The 20,336-nt window shown below is 46.2% G+C and overlaps 1 protein-coding gene and 1 pseudogene across 19 annotated transcripts in view; one reads left to right on the forward strand and one right to left on the reverse strand.

The window, feature by feature from the left end:
* SLC39A11 (solute carrier family 39 member 11) overlaps window positions 1-20,336 on the forward strand; it is a 431,349-nt gene that overhangs the window by 264,918 nt on the left and 146,095 nt on the right. The gene's annotated exons all lie outside the window — the stretch shown is intronic.
* Window positions 474-573, reverse strand: LOC116746556 (annotated as a pseudogene).

The following is a 20,336-nucleotide window of genomic DNA, read 5'->3' on the forward strand; positions in this document are numbered from 1 at the left end:
CCTATTTCAAAAATATGGAATGTGGGCTTCCCTGGTGGCGCAGTGGTTAAGAATCTGCCTGCCAAGGCAGCGGACATGGGTTCGATCCTGGTCTGGGAAGATCCCACGTGCCGCGGAGCAACTAAGCCCGTGGCCACAACTACTGAGCCTGCGCTCTAGAGCCTGCGAGCCACAACTACTGAGCCCATGAGCCACAACGACTGAGCCCGCGAGCCACAACTACTGAAGCCTGCGAGCCACAACTACTGAGCCTGTGAGCCACAGCTACTGAGCCCGCGAGCCACAACTACTGAAGCCCGCACGCCTAGAGCCCGTGCTCCACAACAACAGAAGCCACCGCGATGAGAAGCCCGCACGCCGCAATGAAGAGTAGCCCCTGCTTGCCGCAGCTAGAGAAAGCCCCATGCACAGCAACAAAGACCCAATGCAGCCGAAAATAAATAAATAATTTTTTTTAAAAAAAAGGGAAAAAGAAAAATATGGACTGCTTCACCAGTGTGGGTGTCATCCTTGCTCCGGGGCCATGCTAGTCTCCTCTGTATCTTTCTAACTCTTTCACTTTTGCACGCTCAAGTTTGAGAGACACCGTGAAAGACTCTAAACCTGGCCTGGGCTCTGTTAGGGTCTTCTACCATCCAGCTGGTCACAGACAGCTCCTACCATACACATCTTGGCCTCCCCACCCTCTCTGTGTAAGAAGCGCCACAGTGTGGCTTGAGGATGACTGATGCTCTGTCTTGCAGCCCTGTGGTCCTTTTTTGCATTAATGGTCAGTAATAATCTGAACGTCCCTTGGAGAGTCTGTCCTGCGGCCTTCATTTTCAGGAAGGCATCTCTGCTTTGAGCTGAAGCTGGAGGACTACAGAGCTCTCCCCAGCCATGTCTCTCCCCTTCTCTGGACCTCTGTTGGGTGGCATTTGTTTCCCACTAGAAACCAAGCCATTCTTCATGGGTTCCTTGTGGTCGCTGAGTGGGAACAGCATGAGAAAGTGTGCTCCCAGCCTGGCAAGGTTTCCGTTCTGTCCCCATTAAATCGTCTCGTTTCTCCAGGCAGGCAAAACGTGAGCGTGAGTGTGGCCTCCTTCGTCCCCATGCTGTCGTCACCGGTCAGCCCCACTCCATTGGATTCCTAATTCCTCTTATTCCTGCCATCTCAGAACCAGTTTCTTTCTTTGCTCTGTTGGCTCCCAACAGCCTCAGAAAGCAGAAGGCTCAGGGATTCAGTCTCCCCGCACATGGGAAGGGATCCACTGGAGCCCCCTCCGAGGCAGGGGGCCATCTATGCAGAGTGCCCACTAGATTTGTTACGCAAAGACAGCCACCCTTTGAAGACCCCCAAATCTTAACCAAAAATGGTAGAGAAAGAGATGTGTTTCCCTTGCTGGGAGCTGCATTCTGTTGGCTTGATTAGTTTTTAGAAACCAATTTTCCTCCCGGCCATTTTCCTTATTAACTGTCTTTATGGTCAAATCCAGAGAGTAAAGAGTGGTGCTTCTTCTCCGCAGCAATTAGCTGTCTGATGCTCTCATTAAGCCATTAAGTTTCAGTTTCCAAGGTGGAGTTCTAAAATTATATGTGTGTGTGTGTGTATAAAATCATTATACATATATGTATAATTTAAAAAAATTAAATCTGAAAATGGAAATATAATGGCTCAATGAAATAGCATTGGAATATTATTTATATATATTACACAGATCACGTATGTATTTATGTATGTAGATCTGCCTATCTACCCATCTGCTATATCTGTCTATCTGTCTATCTGTGTATATCTGGATAAGCAACCAACCAACCAGCATGCTTCAGGGATTCCAAATGCTCCCATCTCCTTGGTTGTAACATTTTTTAGGAAGTGCAAACTGGTATTACTGTTAACCTCAGTAAACTACATTAGATCAGTAAATCTTTTTTTTTTTTTTAATGAAAGAAAAGGAAGGGGAAAAAAAGTTACTTTGTACTCCAAAGCAAAATTGACAGTGATCTTGAAGGGCACTAGCCCTCTCCTTTTATGGATGCAAAGTCCCTGTTATCTTTAGCAGCAGGTGATCCTTTCTGAAAGTTGAAAATGTCAATGTGATTGTGGAATTTTGAGCTGTTCACATTAACAGCCAAGGCACGTTTCTGCTGTGCGGGCGTGGAGAGTTGGGATTGGATGGCACTTGAAAATTCTGCATTCAATCCGTGATCTAATTTTTTCTCCTTCACTACGAACCTCCTGATTTGGGGGATTTAAGTGAAGAATGGACTAGGTGTACTAGACACGCCATTAGCCTTTCTTTTATATTTTTATAAATGTAATACAAGTCCCTGGTGGGAACTGCTGAGATGGAGTTCGTGTTGTATTTGACGTGTGCCCACCAGGGGACCCCCCGCCCCCATCCCCCCTCACCTGTCCTTTAGGGCGGGCAGTATTATCATCCGCACATGGCAAGCGTGGAAACTGAGATCCAAGGGTACCAAGTGACATCCCTAAAGATGCATAACCAGGAAATGGGTAGGACTGGGATGGGAACTTCGGTGTCCGGGGAACCGGCTCCTGGAAAGGGAGTGAACCCAGCATCTCATCTGGTCCCCCAGAACCACTCTTCCCGCACCCTTCATACCCGGTGACAGAGAGTCCCCTGTGTCATTACCTTGGAGAAGAAGGAAAGGAGAGTAGCCTGGAGAGGTGAGAAAAGGGGAACGTGCCAGGGAGCCTGCTGTGGGCTTTTCCCTTTGTCTTTCTTGTTTCCCTGGTGTGTGTCTCCCGGAGGACCCTACGCCTTCAGCCAGCCCGACAGCGACTCAGGCTGGGCCCGCCCACCGTTCTTTGCTTTGACTGACATTCCCCTAAGAGGAAGAGGAGAAACTGCTAGACCACCTCAAAGCAAATAAATTGATCATAATCTGGCTGTGGGCACACGTGTGCTCTCTCTCTCTCTCTCTCCCTCCCCCCTCCCTCCTTCCCTCTCCCCCCCTCCCTCCTTCCCTCTCCCCCCCTCCCTCCTTCCCTCTCCCCCCCTCCCTCCTTCCCTCTCCCCCCCTCCCTCCTTCCCCCTCCCTCCCTCCCTCTCTCTCTCTCTCTCTCTCTCTCTCTCTCTCTCTCTCTCCCTCTCACACACACACACACACACACACACACACACACACACACACACACACAGATGCATACGCTGAAAAGGTGAGCAAAGGGAAACGTCTGGGACTCACAGCCACGGTAGCTTTCTTCCCCTTTAACCCTGGAGCAGGGTGGGGGGTGGGGGGGGAACAGGCGGCTCCTGTATCCGAATCACTGTTGCTGATCTGGAGAGTGGGGAGGTGGTGGCAAACTGAGGCCAGGTCGGCCTGGAATTTCCCCTTGTGCCTCCCTGGCGGTGCCAGCAGATTCTTCTTTCCACGGTCCACCCTCCATCCACAAGTCAAACATGAGTTTGCTGTCATACGAGCTGACTTGTGTTCTTTTCCACGGAGAACAGCCAGGTTGGGAGGGCGGTTTTTCTTTACTAGATGGGACCCCGTTCTTGGAGAGTCGTTTTTTGGTTTTTTGTTTGTTTTTCTTAACAGCGTGGGTAGCTGTGCCGAGGTTTACCTCTGCCCTCTGTTCGAAATTTCTTTTGAACAGATTAATAGTACGGAAGTATTGCTGGGGAGATATTTAGCTGATTAGGAAAACAGACCTTCAGAGACAGACGTTTAGCTGCATTTACATAATGTGTAAATTATTTGCATCTCAATGATGTGCTAGCGGCTCCTTATTTATAAGCCCTAAGCCCGTGCTGATTGGAAATGAGCCCACCTAACCCAAGAATATCCAATAGGGCCTTGGTGGGGCTTCACCTTTCTAGCTTTGTAGGTTACGCTAACATAGGGGCTCTTCTCACCTAAAAGAATACAGGTTTTGGGCTTCCCTGGTGGCGCAGTGGTTGAGAGGCCGCCTGCCGATGCAGGGGACGTGGGTTCGTGCCCCGGTCCGGGAAGATCCCACATTCCGCGGAGGGCTGGGCCCGTGAGCCATGGCCGCTGAGCCTGCGCGTCCGGAGCCTGTGCTCCGCAACGGGAGAGGCCACAACAGTGAGAGGCCCGCGTACCGCCAAAAAAAAAAAAAAAAAAAAAAAAAGAAAAAGGAAAACAGGTGCTTCTGCCCCCTGCAGGTTCTCTGTGGCAGAATATACTTTGTGACGCCCTCGTCCTGTCCCCCAGGAAAGGGACTTTGCTGATCCTTGTTGAATGCTGTGCCATTTACCCCCGCTTTGTCCATCATCTCCCGGAATTTCTTCCTGGTTAGTAGGCCCCAGTCCCCTGTCCCATCCCCACATAATCCCTTGTTATTCTTTATGTGATTTTCTTGAATCCGACCAGTGTCTGGGAGCTTTCCATCTTGGTGACGCAGGGCTTGCTTTCTGGAAGAGAAGAAGAAGGCGGAGGAGGAGACCCGTGCCCACTTGCCCTCACTGCCTCTCTCATAGGTGCCTCTGGGCTCCTGCGTTTCTGGACCCGGTCTTCTCTGGATGGGCTTTGGCACGGGATTGACATGTGACTGGCCTGATCAAGAAGACTGGCTGCTTTTGAGGGCAGAGTGGTTAATCCAGCCAGAGCTCAGGCCAGGAGACCGGTACAAGGAACTGGGGATCTGCCTTGGGTGAGAAGATGGGCCCGGAGGCCAAGTTCAAGCCCTCTTTGCCCTCAGACGTCTAGTTTGTTCAGCACGGCGAGGGCCGAAGCTACAGGGGGCAAGGCAGTGACGTGCATCCTGGGGGGTCTGCGTGGTGGAAGGAAACGTTCCTGAGCCCCAAATGCTTCAGAGAATTAGTGGGTCGAGGGGATTTGGGGTTTTAGAAGCAGTGGTGGCGAGGCTGAAGGGGAAAGAGATTGAGGTGGTGTGGTTGGTGGAAACGGCCCCACACCGGCAGTCAGGAGATCTGGGTCTGCGCCCCGGTCCCTGCTGCTTTGTAGCTGAGGAGTCCTCATCCCTAGCAGGATCACTCAGTCTCTGAGTCAAGTTTCCTTACTTCAGGTCTGACCTCTCTTGGTTGCTGATGACGGGGATCAGTTAGACTAGGTGGAGCCAGAGGGATTTTTATTGGCTCCCTGGTGGGGAGGGTAGTACTGGGAGTTCATGGGAAAAGGGGGAGCTTCACGAATAGGCATCAGGTCTGGAACAGGGAACATGGCACCTCTGAGGTGACTTCTCCACCCGATGTATTTCCCTTGTCTTTGCTGGCGTGGCCAGGCTCGAGTCCATGGGGCAGGGTCCATGGGCATTATGTGTAGACCAAGGACTTTGATGGGCTGGCTTGAATCATAAGTCCATCCATGCGCTGACCACTGTGGACTGGACGCTAGAGCAGGTTTAGGACTGGGTGTTGGGTCTTCCCTGTCTGAATTCTGAATCAACAGTAAGAAGCAAAGGAGGCAGATGGAAATAACAATTTCACTGTCATTACCAGTGAAGGTTAGGTTAGAGGCATTGGTTTTGTATGCAGCAACAATGGGATTCATGATGTTGAATGCAGAATTAGGCAGACTTAGCCACCAATCACAGACACATCTGTGGAGCCACGTGGGCCCTGCCCCACCCCCCCGTAAGACTTGCCACATGGGGGATTAGACCAGAGACATGTTACCTGTGGGCGCCCTGGCACTCAAGGGAAGAGGGAGGGGGCTGAACCATGCATGTCCGTCCCCCCAGATTCATCTCTCAGGAAACTCACTTCTTCCCCACAGGAGGTGTGAAGGGCGGGACAAAAGGCCAAGAGTATTTAGGGAAAATTCCTCCTCCTGGACCAAGAGGATAGAGAAGAAGCATTACACACACACGCACGCACACACACACACACACGCACACACACGCACACTGTAGGCTGTCAGTTACAGGAAGGGGGCGGAGCTGGGGATAGTGGCTGAGCAGCTACTTGGAAGGAAGGATGTTGGGTAAGATAGGGTTCCTTACCTGTAAGATAGGGTTCATACCTCCTAGAGCTGCTTCTAGGATTAAAGAAGATAAAAAGTTCTCCAGGTCATTGAACATCCGGGGCCTTGCAGGGTATACAAGAAACACTCGGTCAGTGATAGTTGATCCTGAATCGGGGAGCAGAGGGGGTCATGAAGCAAGAATCAGCTTCGTCCTGGGCTGCTGTGTGTCACGGGGCCGGGGGGTTGGTGATTATATAAGGTTTTGAGTTTGACTATCCTGCTTTTCGGGTTGGCATTTACTGTTCATGGAACTGCTCTCCCCTCCTTCCCCCCCCCCCGCCCTTTGTCTCCTGGGGAGGATTAGGTTGAAGTAGTGCCTTCTGTGAGTGGGTAGTTAGGATAACACCTCTAATAGGGTTAGTATGCGAAATATTTAAGTAACCTCTGTGCCAGACACCGTGCTGGGCGCCGTAGATGTAACTGTGAGCAAAGCTCAGGCCCAGATACGAGGCGATGGCCTTGCAAACAGACAACAAATAAATGATGAACGGGAAAAATGTTCAATATGATGGAAACGTAGGCTGCAGAAAGCACCCCTGCTTAGACACATGTTCTTTTTCATATACTGTTTAAATCGAGCCTAAGAAGGAAGGGCTCAGAAACCACTCCTAAAGATAACATTTACATCACAGAAGTCTCAGAACAAGAAATATTGGCCCTTTTAAGTTCCACCAACATTTGGCCAATTGTAAACTGGTGATTGATCGTTCCTGTCCAGCCACCTTTCATGATTCTAAACACCAGACCTCGCTGGAGGCCTGGAAGTTAATTGGTTGTACTTGACTTTAAAATGATTTGGACAGTAAGCACATCTTTTCTTCTGACAGGAAAAGGAATCTTGAGTCTGTATTCTTTTTTTTTTTAATTTAATTTTGCTTTATATTGGAGTATAGTTGATTTACAGTGTTGTGTTAGTTTCAGCTGTACAGCAAAGTGATTCAGTTATACATATACATATATGCGTTCTTTTTTAGATTCTTTTCCCATATAGGTCATTACAGAGTATTGAGTAGAGTTCCCTGTGCTCTACAGTAGGTCCTTATTAGTTACCTATTTTATATACAGTAGTGTGTATGTGTCAATCCCAATCTCCCAATTTATCCCTATTCCCCTCTTTCCCCCTTGTTAACCTAAGTTTGTTTTCTACATCTGTGACTCTGTTTTGTAGATAAGTTCATTTGTACTATTTTTTTTTAGATTCCACGTATAAGTGATATCATATGATATTTGTCTTTCTCTGTCTGACTTACTTCACTCAGTATGACAATCTCTAGGTCTATCTATGTTGCTGCAAATGGCATTATTTCGTTCTTCTTTATGGCTGAGTAATGTTCCATTGTATATATGTTTGAGTATGTATTCTTTTTTTTTTTTTTTTTTTTTTTTGCGGTACGCGGGCCTCTCACTGTTGTGGCCTCTCCTGTTGCGGAGCACAGGCTCCGGACACGCAGGCTCAGCGGCCATGGCTCACGGGCCCAGCCGCTCCATGGCACGTGGGATCTTCCTGGACCGGGGCATGAACCCGTGTCCACTGCATCGGCAGGCGGACTCCCAAGCACTGCGCCACCAGGGAAGCCCCTGAATACGTATTCTTAGCTCTCTGTTCGGCTACTGGAAACTCTGCATCGTGCGCATCTCGACCTCTAGCAGCTGACGGGAATCTGGTTGAGAACCTCTGATATGGGAGAATGTATTATGATATGGAACGTATTTACGATTTATTGTTGTGTAAAGTCATGTTTCAAAATAGTATGATTCAATTAAAAGATGTGTGTGTGTGTTTGCATTTATCCACACACAGTATAAATATAGAAAGGATTGTTAGGATTTTTAAAAGGTGGTCACTTCTGGGTGGTGAGTGGTTTTCTGTCTTTCTTTGTGCTCATCATTATTTTGTATATTTCCTATAATGGATGGGAATTTGGGTATTGTCAGAAAATATTTTAAGGGAAAATAGGGCTTTTACTTGAGGTCACAAAAGAGGTTGATTCCCCAGGGGCAAATGAACTTGCTGCTCATTTAGAGCACGTCCTTATGTTATGAACGGTTGGAATGTGCTGTCCGTGAAACTCATCTGGGGGAATTTCTTGGGCTAGAACAGAGTTCTAGAAACTCTGGCACTGGAAACAGCCGCTCTCTCCTACTCACCAGGGGTGAGTGGTCATTTAGGCCAGCTGTGTCAGAGGCTGTCTCCAGAAGCATAGAAGGTTCGTGCTGGAAGGGGCCCTGGAGTCTGTCTAATTCAGCCCAGTTACACTTGGAAGAAGCAAAAATCTTGAGCGGTTGGGACTTTCCTAGGGTTACGTGTAGAGCACTGGAGATAGAGTTGGCATGAGAATTGTCTACCATGGATTCCGTTCATTTCGTTGTGTCTTTCTAAAGAGTGAGAAAAATATGGTGCAACTTTAATGTAGAATTAGACATCGCAGACTTAGATGTCTGAGGACGCGAATCTCTCCCTCCCTCTCTCCGCCCCTCTCTCCCCTAGCTACTTGGCCCCTGAACCCCTTGAGCATGTTTGGGACTCTCCCTTCTGCCCCATCTCGCAAGTCTTGGTGAAAGACAGAGCCTGGCTTTCAGGATAGAAGCTGGACTTCCAGCCTGTCTGGCAGCTGGAGGTGACCTTGGCTTGGCCAGTTAGATGGACCTGACGGCAAAGGGAGCAGTGTTACAGCAGGAGTGGCCAGCATTTTGGGACATTGGGGATAAGGGTGCCACCCCGAGGGCGACGTGGGGGCATTTTGTGGGTGGATCAGGAAGTCCTGGTCTCCCTTGGCCCTGTCTGGGTTCCAGGGTGGGTTCTGTGGCCTTCCTGGGTTGGTTCCACGAGCCCCTCCCTCGGGACACTTCCAATGAATGAGTTGGTTTCTGTTGCCCAGCACTGGGGACTGTGACCAAGAAACACTTCCTACTGAAGCCAGACATGGACTTACAGTCTCCTTTGCATCCGGGTCAAGCCCCAGCTCTCTGACCTTCTTGTAGCAAAGACAAAAAGCAAACCCTAAATCTTCAGGCCTGTGCTCGTCTTCTTTTTTCGTTGTTATCTCCAGCGATTATCCTGTGATCCAGCATCAACTGTTTGTATCCCGAAAAGCAAAGAAAATCCATAAACCAAGAAATATTTATGGAATTTTAGTCTCACTTAAACCTATTTAGAAGCACCCTGTTTTCCTTTCAGTTTTGCGGCCTTTGACAAAAGAAAGATTTTGTTTCCCATTGTGGTTTGCAGAATGTCATGCTGTTTGTTAATATCGGCAGTGTGGATACTCTGTTGATTATAGAAGCTAAGAGTTTTCGTCTATCCTGTCATGTTTTGATTCCTGGTGACCAACTTCTAGGATAAAAGAGGAAACGCTATATATATAAATAGACAGAGGGATTATATTGATTTAGACCCTATATAGTCCCGGTCTATAGAGCCTATATCAACTTAGGCAAGATGAGTGAGTGTCTTGGTTTGAAGGAATTTATTTTTCTCTCAGTTCTTCTGCTGGTGATTGAATTTCCTTACGATGACCCATATCCTCTTGAAAAAAAAAAAGAAGGATGTTTATTTTATGTAAGGAAATGATGGTTCCTATCAAGATAGTTCAATTACTTTTCATCTTCTAGTCTTAAATTCCTTTACCTTTCCCACTGCGTGTTTGGAAAAAAGTCATATGACTCTTTAGGTGCCCAGCTATGACTAAGGGTCAGATATGTCTCTGTCTAGTACTTTGAGACACCAAATTAGGCAGTAGTATTTGGACTAAAGTACATTTAAAAAAATATTTATTTATTTATTTGGCTGCACCCAGTCTTAGTTGCGGAAGGCGGGCTCCTTAGTTGCAGCACGTGGGCTCCTTAGTTGTGGCATGCGAACTCCTGGTTGCAGCATTCATGTGGGATCTAGTTCCCTGACCAGGGATCGAACCCGGGCCCCCTTCAGTGGGAGTGCAGAGTCTTATCCCCTGCGCCACCAGGGAAGTCCCTGGACTAAAGTAAATTTAAGTACAGAGGTAATCCCTCGACTCATTCGTAGTTGGGCAGTCTAAAACATTCATTTTTAGAGTGTAGTCTGTATCAGGAATATGTTGGGGTGAGCGTGAAGGGACATATGGCTTGTACAATGCAGATTCCTGGGCCCTTCTCCCATAGGTTCTAATTCAGGAGCTACCGGGATGGGGGTGGTGGTGGTTCAGGAGTCATCTTTTAAGAGCCTCCACCGCGCACAGCAATGGATGTCTTCATTCCACACTTGGAGATACAGTGGTCTTGGCTACGAATGTTTATCCTCAGAATTAGAGGAGATGGCAGGGTGGCCTTACGTCAAAGGCGAAAGTGACACAAATGACTATGAAGTTCATGTTAGCAGTTGGACACAAGCCTGAAATAGGTGCTGTCCTCTTGGACGATACCTCCTCGACCTGGTAATTTACAACCGTATGAGTCAAGTGAGGAGCCCCCATGTTTCCCGGAGAGGTTGAGAGTCCTCTGTAAAGCTCTTATAAGCAGTCTTCAATTCTCCAAAATGCCCTTTCTCTAATGAGGGGGCTGGAACTCTTTTGAAGCAAATGTCTTCTGCTGGTGGATCCCTCAGTAGTTACGGAGGTCTCTTGCCCACCAGGGTGTTTGCACTGAACACAATGTGTAGGGTAAGCTAAGAAGAATTAGAGGCAGCTCTGGAGTCCACTTGGGATTTATTTTTGGAGAACAGTTAATTCATCAGGAATGAGCTCATGTTGATAAGGCGGTAGAAGAGCTGACCTGGTAGGTGGACGTTTTAATCTTATTGGAAATCTTGGTTCCGTTGACCGAGAGTAGAAATTATTATCTTACTTAGCTATTTGGAACAAACAACGTTTTAGTGGGTGGTTTGCTTAATGGATGAGAAATCTTTAGCTAATAGTGAACCCATTTCTTCTTCTGATGTACATTTAATTTTTTACCAATTACGCAGACCTACTTGTTTCTCTGTTGTAGCAAAGCAATTGCGTATTCATAAGCATCAAAGCTAAGGCATGGATGACTTTCAGGGCCTGGAAAATATGTACTGACTGAAAAGACAAGGGAATCTAATCAGCCTTCTTACACAGACAGCATTTCACCCTCTGACAATCGTGTGGATTGAGATTATTAGAATGATAAATGGAGAAATCTGTTATAGTTAAAAAGATTGTAAATAAGGTTTTCATTATGTTTCTTAAACTCCCGTTGCGTCTCTGCCTAAAGGTTAGTAACTAAGCAAAGTAAATACTTCAGTTGGGACTTCCCTGGTGACGCGCTGGTTAAGAATCCGCCTGCCAATGCAGGGGACACGGGTTCGAGCCCTGGTCCGGGAAGATCCCACGTGCCGCGGAGCAACTAAGCCCGTGCGCCACAACTCCTGAGCCTGCGCTCTAGAGCCCGTGAGCCACAACTACTGAAGCCCATGCACTTAGAGCCCGTGCTCCGCAAGCAAGAGAAGCCACCACAATGAGAAGCCCGCGCACTGCAATGAAGAATAGCCCCCGCTCGCCACAACTAGAGAAAGCCCGTGTGCAGCAACGAAGACCCAACGCAGCCAAAAATAAATATATACATTTACAAAAAGAAATAAATACATATATACATACTTCAGTTATCTTTCCATGAAGTTTCCTTGGTCTCTAACAGAATCTTTTCCTACCCTGGATTATACGTGACCCATGTAGTGCATCATTGAAAGAGTTTTTCACTGAGACGAGTGTGTAGCTGCTTTCAGAGGAAAGTGCAGTCGGTCTGCCCATCTTCTCCCCGCCCTAGAACTCGGACCCTAGATTGGGTAAGTAGGACTGTTGGTTAAAATGCAGGATACCCAGTTAAATTCAAATTTCAGATAAACAATGAATACTTTTTAGCATAAGTATATCCCCTGCAATATTCGGCATATACTTATACTGAAAGTTTCTGTTTTATCTGAAATGCATATACAACTGAGCACCCTGTCTTTTTATTTGCTAAATTCAGAAACTCTAGCAAGGGTCCTGTCCACATTAGATTTTTTTGCTATACAGGCAGACCTCGTTTTATTATGCTTTGCTTTACTGAGTTTGCAGATTTTTTTTTTTAAACAAATCAAAGGTTTGTGGCAACCTTTCATCGAACGAGTTTTTAAATTTTTTTGGCTGCGTTGGGGCTTTGTTGCTGCGCACGGGCTCTCTCTAGTTGCGGCGAGTGGGGGCTACTCTTTGTTGCGGTGTGCAGCCTTCTCATTGCAGTGGCTTCTCTTGTTGTGGAGCATGGACCCTAGAGCATGTGGGCTTCAGGAGTTGTGGAGCACGGGCTCAGTAGTTGTGGAGCACAGGCTCAGTAGTTGTGGCGCATGGGCTTAGTTGCTCCGCGGCATGTGGGATCTTCCCAGACCAGGGCTCCAACCTGTGTCCCCTGCATTGGCAGGCAGATTCTTAACCACTGCGCCACCAGGGAAGTCCCTCGAACAAGTTTTATCAGCGCCATTTTCCAGCAGCATTTGCTCACTTTGTGTCTCTGTGTCACATTTTGGTAATTCTCACACTATTTCAAACTTTTTCATTATTATTCTGTTTGTTAGGGTGATGTGTCATTGGTGATCTTTGATGTTACTGCTACAACTCACTGAAGGCTCAGATGACGGTCAGCATTGTTTTAGCAATAAAGTATTTTTAAGATATTTTTAAGACATGATGCTGTTGCACATTAATAGGCTTCATCGTAGTGTAAACATAACTTTTATATGCACTGGGAAACCAAGAAGCTCGTGGGACTCGCTCTATTGCGTTATTGGCTTCACTGGGGTGGTCCCGAACTGAACCCATGGTATCTCTGAGGTCTGCCTATATGCTGTGCTGCATACAAGAATCCCAGGGGTGTGGGGGGACAGAAGGCTAGGGAAGCAAGAGAAGCTCTCAAATGTCCTCTGCTTTTGAAAAGAGTGGTGTTTCATACGACACAAATGAACCTATCTACGAAACAGGAACAGACTCACAGACATAGAGAACAGACTTGTGGTTGCCGGGGGTGGGGGAGCGGGGGGTGGGTGGGCAGGATGGATTGGGAGTTTGGGATTAGCAGATGTAAGCTATTATATCAACTATACTTCAGAAAATAAATTAAAAAATAAAAGTACACTGTCTGCAAAAAATTAAAAAAAAAAGAAAACAGTTGTGTTTGAATATTGAGAGAGAAAATTAGCTTTTGGGGCCATACCAGGTAGCGGTCTAAATCAAGCAGATAACACTTCGGAAAAAAATTTTATTTTATTGATGTATAGCTGATTTCCAATGTTGTGTTAATGTATGCTGTACAGCAAAGTGATTCAATTATACACACACACATATATATTATTTATCATATTCTTTTCTATTATGAGTTATCACAGGATATTGAATACAGTTCCCTGTGCTCTACAGTAGGACCTTTTTGTTCATCCATCCTGTATATGATAGCTTACATCTGCTAACCCCAAACTCCCAGTCCATCCCTCCCCTCCCCTAACCCCGCCTTGGCAGCCACAAGTCTGTTCTCTATGTATGTGAGTTTGTTTCTGTTTCAGAAGTAAGTTCATTTGTGTCACATTTTAGATTCCATATATATGTGACATCATATGGTATTTGTCTTTGTCTGGCTTACTTCACTTAGTATGATAATCTCTAGGTCCATCCATGTTGATGCAAATGGCATTATTTCATTCTTTTTTATGGCTGTGTAGTATTCCATTATATATATATATATATATATATATATATATATATATATATATATATACACACACACACACCACATCTTCTTTATCCATTTATCTGTCAGTGGACACTTAGGTTGTTCCCATGTCTTGGCTATTGTGACTAGTGCTGCTGTGAACATAGGGGTGCACGTATGTTTTTGAATTAGAGTTTTGTCCAACACTTATTTTTTTTAAGGGCACTCTGCCGTCTTGAGAAATGTCAAAAAGGAGTTTAGCAAATGGAGGCTGAAATTCCAGTGTGACCAGGTGGTTTCATCCGTCTGATGTGTAATAATACCTGCTGCTCCCAGCTCCATCTCATTACTCACTGACACACATAAGTGGATCACAGGAAAGTTACTCGTATCTATAAGGAAAAAGCTAATCATATTCTCATTCCTTAAAGAGGCCTTGTTCGGACAGAGGACCTTTCACAAAAGAGGAAAGTAATACGCCTGGAACGATGAAAAATGTTCAATTTCACTTGTAGTCAAAGAAATACAAAGGAAGGGAAATGTCATTTCTCCCATAAATGAATACACTTATTTTTAAATGAGAAATACCCAAGCTGACTAAAAAATGGCATGATGAGAACTTGCAAACTCTGCCCAGGGGACTATAAATGGCGTGGCCTTTCTGGAAATTAATTAGACAAATATATCCAGGCCCTCTGATCAGCATTTCAGCTTCTGGGAGCTTTGTTCATTCAGACCTCTGATTGTTTATATAGGTTAAAGATTTTGCAGTGATATTTATAGGGAAGAAAATTTAGAAATAGCCTAAAGGCTCAATGGTGTGAGAATGTAAATAGTACTTTGTACTGCTTGAAATGCTTATAAGGGTTTTTAATCATACGGCGGAAACGTTTGTGTTACGTTTAGTGGGAGTAAAAATAGTCAGCAGTTGTATAATATGATCATCTCAGTTATGTAAAACCACCTGAGAAAACTTGGAAGGACATACACCAAACGCTAAATTTTTTTTTTTTAGCTGATGGGATTTCAGTTTTCTTCTGTTATACTTTGAGGTTTTCCAAGTTTGCTTAAATATGCATTTATATCTTTAGAATCAGAAATGAGGTTATTGGAAGGAGAGTTGTATTGGGGGTACTTGCCCAAAGGAGAGATGGATTAATGGCTGACCAGCCCTGCCTTGACTAGTTCAACCCACTAAACTTATTAAATTGATGACATTTAAATGAATGTCCTGCCATTGGTTCTATGCCAGGACTTTACATTTGCAGCCTAGATGTCGGTCTTTCCAAGGGGTTCCAGAGGATCTAGGGACACTCCTGGGTGGGTGACCTTGTAAGGAATTTCTCCCAGGAAAGGCGTGAGCATCGTTTTTCCTTCCCTCTTTCCTCTGTCTCTTGACCAACGATAGACTGCATTATATCACACTCTACTGCACCCCCAGCTTCCCTGTTCCTGACAGTTGAGGCACGTTTCAAGTGCCCACGGGGTTCTAAAGACAGCATTTAAGGCAAAATATTGAAGCGTCAAAATCTGCCCCACCCTCCTTGAATACCCTTTTTCTTTCTTAAACCACCAGGACTTGCCTCCTACCCCCCAAGATCAAAAGCCAAGAATGAATTTGTTTTGTTTTTCTCTCCATTTCCACTGACGCCTCTCCTTTCTTGTGAGATCAAATCCAAGATTAATTCCAGGAGGTAGTACTGGAAGGTGGAAGGGGAGCCATGGGTCAAAGAAGGGAATTTTCTGTTGTTTCTTTTCAAATGCATCTATCTGCGTTTGCATTTGTAAAACACGTGTGATACAGCTCCGCTGTGGTTCAATATTAGGAAACCAATTTTTGGCCGGCAGTTACTTACAAGCAAGCAGGGAAGCACCTGAAAGATTTAAGGATCTTTGCACAAAGATTCCCCATCCACCCCCAATTGCAATAGGAATTTTCCCTCATGTGCTAAGCTCTGTCTCCTGGGATAGGTCAGCCCTTTAACATGTTCCAGCGGTATGTATGAATCATGAAGCCGTAAAACAGAGAACTGGTTCGTGAAGTCAAGCAGTACTTTCCCCGGGTGGGTGGGTGCCCATCCGGGTGGGAGGGAGCCGAAGAGTGCGCCCCCATGTGGCAAGAGAGAAGCACTGTATCTTTTAGCATCTGGAAAAGAAAGAGCGACCGCTCAGGCTTGAATAAAAAAGAAATGGTTTTGCAAATGATTGGCTTGGAACTAAGCAAAAATGCCTTCGAGCCATTAAAAGCTAGAGTCCCAGAGGCTAAGAAATTTGGAAAATATTTCTGTAGTTTTAAAAGAAACAAATGGAATATGAAACTGTATATTAAGATGTATAACCAGGGAATTCCCTGATGGTCCAGTGGTTAAGACTTGGGCTTTCACGGCTGTGGACCCGGGTGCGATCCCTGGTTGGGGAACTAAGATCCCACAAGCCGTGTGGTGTGGCCAAAAAATAAAATGAAATGTATCGTATCTGTAAGGAAATAGCTTAAAATATTTTTTTAATATTTTTTATATTTATATAGGAAAAAATAAAATTCAAAGGAAGTGTACCAAAAAGAAAAAGTATGTATAATCAATTGCGATAACTAACATGAATCGTACTTTTCAGGTGCCAGGTTCCGTGCCAAGTGCTTTACATATATTTTAGTCCTCGTAACAGCCTTCCTAAGTAGATATGGCTATGAAACCCATTTTACTGTAAAGGCACTGAGACACAGATACAGCATTTGCCTAAAGCCTTTATGGCTAATGATTGACAGAGTCACAGTCCCATGGTTGACAGAGCCATATCTCCAGCATCTGTTCTCTCTACCACGTGCACTGGCCGCAAATGTGCAAAACATCAACGTGCACATACTGGACGAGGGGTAGGAACAAGTGACAGTCAGTGTATCGGGGATATTGGTGACTCTTTTTGGGGAATGGTTTTTCACGTAGTTATATTTACAGCTTTACAAAAAGGAAACGGTATGAGAATTATGGATAGGTTTAGAGACAGAAACAGGCTGTAGTTTTGAATGTCTCCAAGCTGAGGCGTCTTCTGCCAAGATGGGGAGAACCATGCTGGCTCTTCCTTGAAGTTCCACGTGGCTGCTGAGAAGGGCCTCCATGGGCCTTGCTTTCTCTACGTGCCAAGGTTGATGTAACCCATGTTGAGTAGTTGCTTCACGTTCAGTGTTTCAAATTCAGCCTTCATTATATAAAGGAAGTTGTGCCAATCCCACAGCTGATGGAGGAAACAGAACCAAATTTCTCAGCAAACATTGCCACACTCATGTTGGTAATTGAATTTCTTCTCCCCGAGTTATTCTGATTCTCTGGGAAACAAGAAGGAAGGGGAAGGAAATATAAGTGAATGGATCCTCCTGTTTCCCTCTTTTGATCAGCCTTTGGATTTTGTGTGTGTAGACTGCATAGTGAATATATATCGCGCTTCATTTTAGGTTTTATAGCAGGGGTTTAGAAAGAAGGAGTTTTTCCAGGGATTTGAAGCTTTCTGTGTTTAGCAGATGAGGATTTGCCTGTTTGTGCTAATTCAACCAGATCATCTCCAGTGATACCTTGGGGACATTTTTAAAGCTCTTGTGGCCGGTGATCTGTTAATTAGTGTTGCCGTTATTCACCGGAGGCCTGAGCTTCCATCACTGGGCCTATTAGATTTGGCCGGTTACATCATCGCAGGGACAGCAAACATCCTGTGTTCCTGCTGAGACGCCCCCCGGGTTATGAAACGAAGGTTACCGTGGCATTTATCTAGCAAGATGCGCTCAGTCTGACGACCTTGAATCCATAAGGATTCAAACATTATTTTTAAATCGTCTGTGTATTTTTTTTTTTGCTGGAGGGAGGAGTGTAAGCTCCACCGTACTTTCAAAAGCATCGCTGATCCCAAATGGTTTCGAGCCTATGATCTAGAGACATCAAGGCCTTTCACTTCAAGGGGTGGAGGCTTATCCCCTCCCCGCCCCTTCCCCGGCTTGTGCCCACCAGACCTGGCTCTGTTTTTGCCGTGCAGTATAACATGTTGGTACAAGAATCACATCCCTTGTTTGAGGGAGAAGAGCGCAGGGAACAAAAGGTGTCCAGTAAGGTGACCCGGTGATTCAGCGGGAAGAGTGAGCTTCGGATCGGTCTGTCTGTTCTCCTGCGGTTCTCATTCTCAAACTTAGCGATGGGGTGCCTCTCCCGGAAGCATGAAGTGGGGGACGGTAGGCCGAACCCCAGCACTGGGCCCCTTCTTTCTGTGGATTCACAGACGCTTGAGTTTAAACTTCTTAAAAATGTTTTTTGACGATGGGCAACCTTGAAGCCTTTCCTTTCCACCTTCCCGAAAGGATTGTAACCCTGTGTCGCGTGCTTGGTGTTAATAAATACTTCCTGCTTAACAGCTGCTTTACACTTAAAACAGTAGGTCTGCTGGGTTAAGAAACAGCTTTGCCTGAAACGTTTTCAGGTTTGTGTACGAGCAGGTGTGATTGATTACAGATACGAGGTTCCCTCTGAGCCTTTTCTGCCTTTTCTGGTGTCGTGTAGTGCAAGCTCACTGGACTCTCTCCGAGCTAAACCTCTGGGGTTTCAGCCTCCTAAATGTCACTGCAGAGACTCGCTCGTGACCCTTTTTGGCGAACAGAGGGGCAGGTAACCACTCCACCCCCCACCCCTGGTCAACCACGGGGCCCAGGTGAAGAAGTGGCTTCTGGAGGCAGAGGACCCAGCTTGACTCCCGCATCCATCTTGGACCGGCTGTGTGACCTGGGACCAGTTCCTCCACCTCTCTGTTCTTCAGGTTCCTTGTTTGTTAAAGGGGGTGGTCTCCACTTCATGGGGCTTTTGTAAGGATCGAGGGTCAGTTGAGAATAAGTTCTTGGCATCACCCCTTCCCGGATGTCGCTGATGAAGTTTTTCATTTCTGAACCCGACATCGGGTGTTCCTTCCCTAAAATGTCCTTCCTCTCTGCCAAATCCTACTCGAAAAATGCCCAGACCTTTCCCCTCCCAGGAAATCTCACGGGTGCTTATCACTCTGGCAACACCCCTAACCCCGCGCCAGGCCTCCTTTAAGCGGTCCCTTTGTCCACGGCGCTGGTATTTTACTAGATGCTGTGCAATGGCTTAAGCAGCCTTTCTGGGAGAGACAAGGGTATTCGTTACTGGGGATGCATCCGGACTCTCTGTAATGATTTTTTTGGACTGTTTTTCCTCGTTGCAGACTCATTCGTGGCTGTTACCAAACGGTGGGTTATTTAACTTTCTCAAGTGCATCAGGCGTTCATACCCTCCCATTTCCCACTAGGAGAGGCAGTGACATCAGTTTTCACACCTCGGGACCCCAAGGCGAGGCGTGCATCCTCGTCCCGGTTAATAACTCTTTATGCCTCTCGATGTTCCTATTAAACGCGTGTTTGGTGCTGGAATTTGCTGACGGGGCACCCATCATCTCCGTTGTTCTCTGTGCATTATTTGCAGGAAATTCAGAGTCGCATCCTTTTGTGACACTGACAGAAATCAGTCTGGCCTCCCGCGCTTGTTAGAGAGTGTGAATTTCTGTCCCTTAGATTTACAGGAACGTACTCACGTCTTCCCTGTCTGTCCTCTCTTAAATTATAAAATCCCAAAGGGAGGAGATGGGTTTTTTTTGTTCCTATCAATGCCCACTGGAGAGCATCCAGGTCAGGGCCGTGTGTGCAGAGGAGGTCCAGGGAATCTGTGGTGTCCACTGACTGGTCCAGGAGACAGCTGAGCTCCCTTCATCACCACTCGGCTTCCTTCCTACACGGCACTTGGGCCTGTTTGCTTGTGCCTTTAGTGTCTATGGGCTTGAAATCCCACATGTTTTGTTCAGTTCCACGACCAGCCTCTGCAGCCCGAGTCATCAGGTTTTGTCAACGATATAAGAACACCCGTGTGTGCACAGAAACACACACCTATGCATACACACACAAAGACGGTCTGATATCTGAGGCAAGAAAGATGGTACCCAGCGGTAATCACATGCATGTACACACATACACACACACACACAGTATAGATGCCACATGGTGAATATTTAGCTTCAGCTCGTGCAAATATTGTCTAGGAGGAGTTGTTGCTATCCCCTGAGACAGCTGCATCCTCCAGAGGCTGACGACCCTGGCATTTCAGAGGATCGATAAAAGGCCCCTTCTCCCCAGTGGGTCTGAGATCCAGCTGTTTCTAAGAGAACCAGCTGGGGAGGAGTGAGTCTACCTGCTCGCTGGCTCTCTCTTACTGTTCAGCCTGCACTGGCTTGATCTGAATCAACAAACATATAATGGCTTTTCAAAAGAAGTGGTTTTTTCTTTTCATGTTTTTGGCATACAAACCGTATTCCACTAAGATAGGCTCATCCGGAAAGGGAATCAAAGATCTGATCCAGTTTATAGAATGAGACCCTGGTCTTGAAGCACCTGAGGGGGTGAGAGATAACTGCCCTTTTCTTGCTTTACTTCCAGGAGTAAGGAGAGGCCGCACCAAATGCCCGGGCTCAGGCGTAAAGGCTCAAAAGTTTCTTAATTTGACTTTGGGAAAAATTTTCTGCAATTTTCAGCTTAGAGATGAGAATTATTTTGCTTGTGAAAAATTTGTCCCTAGAGAAGGGAAGTAGTTACCACGGAGAGTTCCCTCCTACCCCTCAAGTCGGCTGGACCCCATCTGAGCAGAGCCTCAGTCAGGCTTCTGCTG

This window comes from Phocoena sinus, chromosome 20 (genome assembly GCF_008692025.1).
Source record: "Phocoena sinus isolate mPhoSin1 chromosome 20, mPhoSin1.pri, whole genome shotgun sequence".
Classification (NCBI taxonomy): domain Eukaryota; kingdom Metazoa; phylum Chordata; class Mammalia; order Artiodactyla; family Phocoenidae; genus Phocoena; species Phocoena sinus.